Source organism: Lagenorhynchus albirostris, chromosome 4 (assembly GCF_949774975.1).
Source record: "Lagenorhynchus albirostris chromosome 4, mLagAlb1.1, whole genome shotgun sequence".
Lineage (NCBI taxonomy): Eukaryota > Metazoa > Chordata > Mammalia > Artiodactyla > Delphinidae > Lagenorhynchus > Lagenorhynchus albirostris.
This window is the reverse complement of record NC_083098.1, coordinates 124,466,017-124,473,765: the sequence shown is the minus strand read 5'-3', so window position 1 is coordinate 124,473,765 and position 7,749 is coordinate 124,466,017. Positions and strand designations below refer to the sequence as shown.

Below are 7,749 nucleotides of genomic sequence, written 5' to 3'. Positions count from 1 at the left end.
AGCTACTATAAACATCCATGTGCAAGTTTTGTGTGAATATAACTTTCCAACTCATTTGAATAAATACCAAGTGAAATTGCCACATCCTATAGTTAGTTTTGTAAGAAATTGTCAAATTGTCTTCCAAAGTAGCTGTACCATTTTGCATCCCCACCAACAGTGAATGAGTGTTTCTGTTGTTTCACATCCTCACCAGCATTTGGTGTTGTCATTGTTCTGGATTTTGACCATTCTAATAAGTGAGTATATCAACATTGTGTTAACTTGTATTTCCCCAATGATATATGATGTTGAGCATGTGCTTATTTTCATATGCTTATTTTCTATCTATACATCATCTTTGGTGAGATGTCTGTTCAGGTCTTTTGCTTTTTTTTAATCAATTGTTTTCTTATTGTTGAGTTTTAAGTGTTCTTTGTATATTTTGGATAATAGTCCTGTATCAAGTATGTATTTTCCAGATATTTCTACACTAGTCTATGGTTTGTATTTTATAGAGAAGTTATTAATTTTAATGAATTCCAGCTCATCAATTCTCTATTGGATTATGTCTTCCATGTTGTATCTAAAGAGTCATCATATGCAAAGTCATCTAGGGTTTCTCCTATGTTATCTTCTGGGAGGTTTATAATTTTGTGTTTTACATTTAGGTCTGCGATCCATACTGAGTTAAAATGTTAAAGGGTTATAAGTTCTATATCTAGATTTTTTTTTGGCATGTGAATATCTAGTTATTTCAGCACCATTTGTCAAATATTACTAGGGATGTAATGTACAACATGGTAAATATAGACACCTTATCTCTGTTCTTCAGGCAGTAGAGGGTGCAGAGTAATCAGCAAGTACAGAGGCACACAGTTGTTCCTAATTTTACCGCTAATCGTTTTGTGATAATAGCCTGAATAATTTCCTTCATTTATGCTGCTCTGAGTACTTAGGAGCCTAATGCTTCTCAGCTGAATACTATACAGAGAAAACAATGCCTGAAACTTCATAAAAAATAAAATTGCCACCTCAAATTTGTTTTTATGTCCCTTAAACTCATTTTCCCTATAGTATTTGAACTATGTAATATAGGTGATAAAGTAGTCAAAGAGTTTATACAGTAAATGGAAAATTCTTAAAAAGGTCAATATTTTTAAAATTATGTATAAGGTAGAATGAGAACATGAATAGCTTTGTGGCTGAGGGGGAGATGAGGTTGACCATAGACGTATACAGGCTAGACCAGGAGTTCGAGTTAAGGCATGGAATTTCTGCAGACCACTTTTATTTTTTTATACAACATTATCAAAACTCCCCCCAAAACACAACAATAACAAAAGTCCTGAAATATCAGTATTCACATACTTCAAAATCAGAGGATTTCCTTTTGTACAAAGCATAAAATAACATGGAATAACAGCTTCAAAAAGAAACTCAGATTTTAATCACAAAACCTAAACTGAAAACAAAACGTAACTTTGCTGGTTAGTCATAAGGAAATTAGTATGTCTAGTATGAAAATTCTGTAGCAGGGCATTATTTTCACTAAAATTTCACAGCTTAGTAGAGGTTCCATTATATAACATTAGGTTTATCCAGAAAAATAATTTTTACATAATAACAATGAGAAATAGTAATTTGGATTTTTGGGGGTTGCTTTGTTTTTTGTCCCCTGAAAGCTTTGTTTTACTTTTTTATTCCCATTGTATATCCTCAGTGTGAATGGGTTTTTAACCTACGGTAATGAATTATCTTCTGTTTAGTAAATCAAGCTGAATTTTGGTTGTCCAGTGTAGCAGGCAAAATATCAAGAATGTAAAAGATTACCTAATTTATTTATTTGTTCAGATGTTTAAAACACTATGTGCTGGCACTGTATTAAATAATATGGCTATTACATAATAAATAATATGGTCTGCATACCTGCTCTCACAAAACATACTGTGTCTCATATCTAGATATTTTAGCCATCCAACTAGGAAATAAGTATTTTTTTAATTTATATACACATATTTTTGATGCTATTGTTGTGACCTCAAAGATAACATGCTTATTCTACACAGTAATGATTTCTGAGTACACTATATTTCCTTCAAACTTTTTTTTCTGTAAGTATTAAGATTATATTTCAAAAGCATGCTTTTAAAAGACGATACAATCATACATATATACAAAATAAATCACTGATTTTTGTAAAATTTTATTTATCCAGCATGTTAGGGTATCTCTGCCAGCTTTTTTATAGCCAACAGTCCCGCATCTTGCAGCGCATGCAACGCAGGGTTATTTCTTGCTCACATAACAGTCTGACGTACATCAGATTGCTCTTGAGGACTTTCTTCTACATAATTTGGTCATCCAAATCATTCCAGTTTGTGGCTGTCCATCCTTCAGGCCTTCCTCAGGGTCCTTCTCAGGGTCCTCCCCCAGGGCCTTCCTCAGGGTCCTGCACAGGGCGCTGCACATGGTCCTCTGTATTGAGAGGCCCTGAAACAAGTCTGTGCAGGGATTTTAAGGCATGTGTAGACTCAGCCACATGGCCCCCGCTGGACTGTAAGGAAACTGGACACTGACATTTATTGTGTGTCCAGGAATGATGAATCAGTCTCTGTCATATCTGAGACACTCTGTGGCAAGAATTATGTATGGTCACCTTTATAAATCAACCCCTTTGTGAAAAAAGTTGTTAGGAATTTGAAATTCAATGTATAAATCAAATATTTTGTGACAAGATTTTATTTTGAAATACTTGTAACTGTCTCATAGAATTTTTGAAATATTTTCATGTATTTTATTTTTTAAAACACTTATAATTTTGCAAGCTAGCAGTAAAATATTGTCAGTATTTTACTGATTAGCACTGTATGCCTTTAAAGCTAACTGGACCATTGTTTCATTGTAAATGACTGTAAAGTAAAATGATCATTTCAAATGCCAAATTAGTCTCAAGTAACATATGAACCATTATTATCTTTGGCTTTATGCACAAAGATGTATTTCAAAGATGACCTTAATATTAGTATGTTTTGTCAACCTAACACATCAAAGTACCACATTTTAAAGCAGTTTTTACTCTCTGAAATTATTATATAAAGAGGCATATCAGAAAGTTGACAAATCAGCTATAAAAACAAAAGATACTGCATAACTTAGAGTCCCTTATTTTTTAGAAGAATGAGGAAAATAATGAAAATTTTCATGGTACAAGTATCAGTACACATATGGTTTAGCGTATGTCAGTATTCTCATGCTTTACTTATGAGTTTGACCTTACCAAAAAGCCTTCAAGGGGCTTCCCTGGTGGCTCAGTGGCTGAGAGTCCGCCTGCTGATGCAGGGGACACGGGTCCGGGAAGATCCCACATGCCGTGGAGCGGCTAGGCCCGTGAGCCATGGCCGCTGAGCCTGCGCATCTGGAGCCTGTGCTCTGCAACGGGAGAGGCCACAGCAGTGAGAGGCCCACGTACCACACACACACAAAAAAGCCATCAAAATGTCCAAGGTAATTCACAGGGGCAGCTAGAAGCCTGAAATAAAATTTCTCAGTGCAAAAGATTCCAAGCCATTCATATAATTTTAAATGGAAACCTAGATATTTAGCTCCTATTTTTGTTTTCATCTGAAAAACCTTTTGAAAACATGGAAAAATATTTAAACCCAATTTTCCCCATACATTAAAAAAAAAAAAGGGCGGATTTTTCATTTCCTGTTTTCAAATAAGAGCATTCTTCAGAGCTAGGGGTTAAGTTCTAAGCTACAATCCACTGCTTATTAGCATGCCTGTTTTGTATACCAGTAGAATCAAGTCCAGTTTTGCCATTTGTGGCTAACTATGACAAGAAACAAGAGCATGTGTTTGCCATAAACAGCTCTGGCTAACAGCAAACTGCTTATATTGAACAGATCAAATTATCTATAAGGACCACAGCCAAATCCCACTACTAATGCTTGACTGCTATATCATTTTTTTCCAATTTGTGAAATATATTTAAAACTAGTAGCTGAAATGAAAGTTCCTAAACATGAGAAATATTATTAAACTTTTTAAGGACAACATTTTACAAATTATTTTCATTACGACCAAATACACAATAAGAGGTTCCTACTACTTCTACTACTCAACTACTTAGAAATGTAACATGAATTTAAAAATAACTACCCTAATTTATCCAGAGAACAAATCAGTTATTGAAGAGGATTTATGTCAAAGTGCAAAAAAATAATTCTTGATCATCATATCAACACATAAGGAAATAAACTAAAGCTTGTAAAAGTACCCTCTATAACAATAATGTTTTATATTAGTTGGCTTCAGGATAGAATATTTTTTAAACCAAATTAACCCAACAAACTGGAAAATATCATGCATGAATGTTGTAAAAAAATTTCTTAAATGATCAGTGCAGAGACTAATATTAGCTGTTCACTCTAGGAGTTGCTTCACATGGTATTTTGCAAAATATCCAAGGAAAACAAGGCAACGTTCTATAATATGCCACAATTTTTATTGCAACGTGGCCATTTTTGCGAGGGTGGGGAGTTTGTTTTCGAGATCAGTGTTCCATTCAAGGCTCTTTTATACAGAAATTGCCATCATGACATATTCAAAATATCTTTAGTGTTGCAAGACTTACATGGTAAACATAAAACTCGTACACTTATTCAGCGGTGTACACTCAATAGAAAATGAAAAGGCCTCGACAACAGCTATTTTTTTTTTACATCTTTATTGGAGTATAATTGCTTTACAATGGTGTGTTAGTTTCTACTTTATAACAAAGTGAATCAGTTATACATATACATATGTTCCCATATCTCTTCCCTCTTGCCTCTCCCTCCCTCCCACCCTCCCTATCCCACCCCTCTAGGTGGTCACAAAGCACCGAGTTGATCTCCCTGTGCTATGCAGCTGCTTCCCACTAGCTATCTATTTTACGTTTGGTAGTGTATATATGTCCATGCCACTCTCTCACTTTGTCACAGCTTACACTTCCCCCTCTCCATATCCTCAAGTCCATTCTCTAGTAGGCCTGTGTCTTTATTCCTGTCTTACCCATAGGTTCTTCATGACTTTTTTTTTCTTAGATTCCATATATATGTGTTAGCATATGGTATTTGTCTTTCTCTTTCCGACTTACTTCACTCTGTATGACAGACTCTAGGTCCATCCACCTCACTACAAATAACTCAATTTTGTTTCTTTTTATGGCTGAGTAATATACTCCATTGTATATATGTGCCACATCTTCTTTATCCATTCATCCAATGATGGACACTTAGGTTGTTTCCATCTCCTGGCTGTTGTAAATAGAGCTGCAATGAACATTTTGGTACATGACTCTTTTTGAATTATGGTTTTCTCAGGGTATATGCCCAGTAGTGGGATTGCTGGGTCATATGGTAGTTCTATTCGTAGTTTTTTAAGGAACCTCCATACTGTTCTCCATAGTGGCTGTACCAATTCACATTCCCACCAGCAGTGCAAGAGTGTTCCCTTTTCTCCACACCCTCTCCAGCATTTATTGTTTCTAGATTATTTGATGATGGCCATTCTGACTGGTGTGAGGTGATATCTCATTGTAGTTTTGATTTGCATTTCTCTAATGATTAATGATGTTGAGCATTCTTTCATGTGTTTGTTGGCAATCTGTATATCTTCTTTGGAGAAATGTCTATTTAGGTCTTCTGCCCATTTTTGGATTGGGTTGTTTGTTTTTTTGTTATTGAGCTGCATGACCTGCTTATAAATTTTGGAGATTAATCCTTTGTCAGTTGCTTCATTTGCAAATATTTTCTCCCATTCTGAGGGTTGTCTTTTTGTCTTGTTTATGGTTGCCATTGCTGTGCAAAAGCTTTGAAGTTTCATTAGATCCCATTTGTTTATTTTTGTTTTTATTTCCATTTCTCTACGAGGTGGGTCAAAAAGGATCTTGCTGTGATTTATGTCATAGAGTGTTCTGCTTATGTTTTCCTCTAAGAGTTTGATAGTTTCTGGCCTTACATTTAGGTCTTCAATCCATTTTGAGCTAATTTTTGTGTATGGTGTTAGGGAGTGATCTAATTTCATACTTTTACATGTACCTGTCCAGTTTTCCCAGCACCACTTATTGAAGAGGCTGTCCTTTCTCCACTGTACATTCCTGCCTCCTTTATCAAAGATAAGGTGACCATATGTGCGTGGGTTTATCTCTGGGCTTTCTATCCTGTTCCACAGATCTATATTTCTGTTTTTGTGCCAGTACTATACTGTCTTGATTACTGTAGCTTTGTAGTATAGTCTGAAGTCAGGAAGTCTGATTCCTCCAGGTCCGTTTTTTGGAGAATAGCTATTTTAAGAAGATACACAGGTAACAGGAATTAACACAGGGGTACTAGGATAAATTGATGACACAGTTAACACAACTGGAATTCCTTTTGGGTTGGGGGATTAAACTCATTACAAAAAAAGTGCTTTCTATGCATAGTGTTATATCCATGCTGCCATGTCACCAAAAGTAGGCTTGCCAAGGCAAGTGAAGTGTACGAATGCTCCAGCCTCACAAAACTGCAATGAAGTGCAACTATAAATAATACTGAGTAAAGTTTATCATCTCACCAGTGAATAATACTTTCAAGGCATTCAATTAGCCTAACCCTTTTCAGTATTCTAAGCTATTCACATTGACAATCACCTTCATTGTAGTGCTTGCTACAAGGGAGACATATAATTAGTTGTTTGGGCTAAAATATAACGGGAAGGCATTCCTTGGGTTCTACATAAAAGTAACAGTTTAATGGCAATCTCTGATAGGCTGCTTACATGAATGATATTTCCTTCATTCATTGTGTTGTTAGGACCCAGTGGGAAGAGAAAGGAAAAAAAAAAAACCCAAAACCTAATACTATTCTAGTTGCCTGAGCTGGTGTAACAGAAGCTCCTCAAGATCCAGATGGCACTTGACTTTGATTTTACAAGGTTTTCCTTCAAGTGAAACTACTACATTGCCTCTCACTTTCTCTCCAAGTGTCAAACGGTCCTTTATAATCATCTAACCCATTTTCTTGCCACTCATGTTATTACCTCTAAATTTCTTTTTAGTGGCATCTATAGAGCTAGCATAAATCATCTTTTTAAAGGTGCACTTTCAGAAGCCCAGAATATAAATACTAGGTCTTCTTTCTTAGACTCTTTTGTTTTCTATGTGGCATCTTATTATCAGCAATCATTCCTAGGTAGCAACTTCACAAAAGGTGCGTAGGGGTCCTCTACAGTATCACCAGTGTCACCCACCAAGATCTGTTTTGCCTCCTCTACAATTACCTGTCTTCTGTCATCGCCTAAACAGAAGAGAACAGCTTTCTTTTTTCGCTGTCTTGTGTAGAAGATTACCTTACGTTCCTATCATTAACAACTTTGATGACCTCATCATTCACTATAACTCCAGAAGCCAGTTTCAGAGCACGCACGTGGAGTAAAATCAGGAAGCATAGGGCAAAGGAGGCGTGCCGGGCCATGGGAGGAGCTCCGACGTCCCTTTCGCGCCCCTGGCCACGCCCCAACACCAGACCCCCCCACCCCACCCCGCCCCGCCCCGCCCCGGTGCCCGAGCCCTCCCTCCCCCGCGGCAGGGCCGGCGGGCAGGTACGGGGAGAGCAGAGGGGCCGCAGCGCCCACCTTGGAGGCCACATTCCGGTTAAAATGGCGGTCTCTGGCCCGGGGCCGCGCTCCCCACCTCGGGGGCCCGCAGGCTACGCGCCTGCCTTACCAGGAGGCTGTCGGCTGAGG

The 7,749-nt window shown here is 37.2% G+C and overlaps 1 pseudogene; it reads right to left on the bottom strand.

Moving 5' to 3' along the window:
* Nucleotides 1-6,865: 6,865 nt before the first annotated feature.
* Nucleotides 6,866-7,478, bottom strand: LOC132519578 (cofilin-2-like; annotated as a pseudogene).
* Between the last annotated feature and the right edge of the window lie 271 nt (nt 7,479-7,749).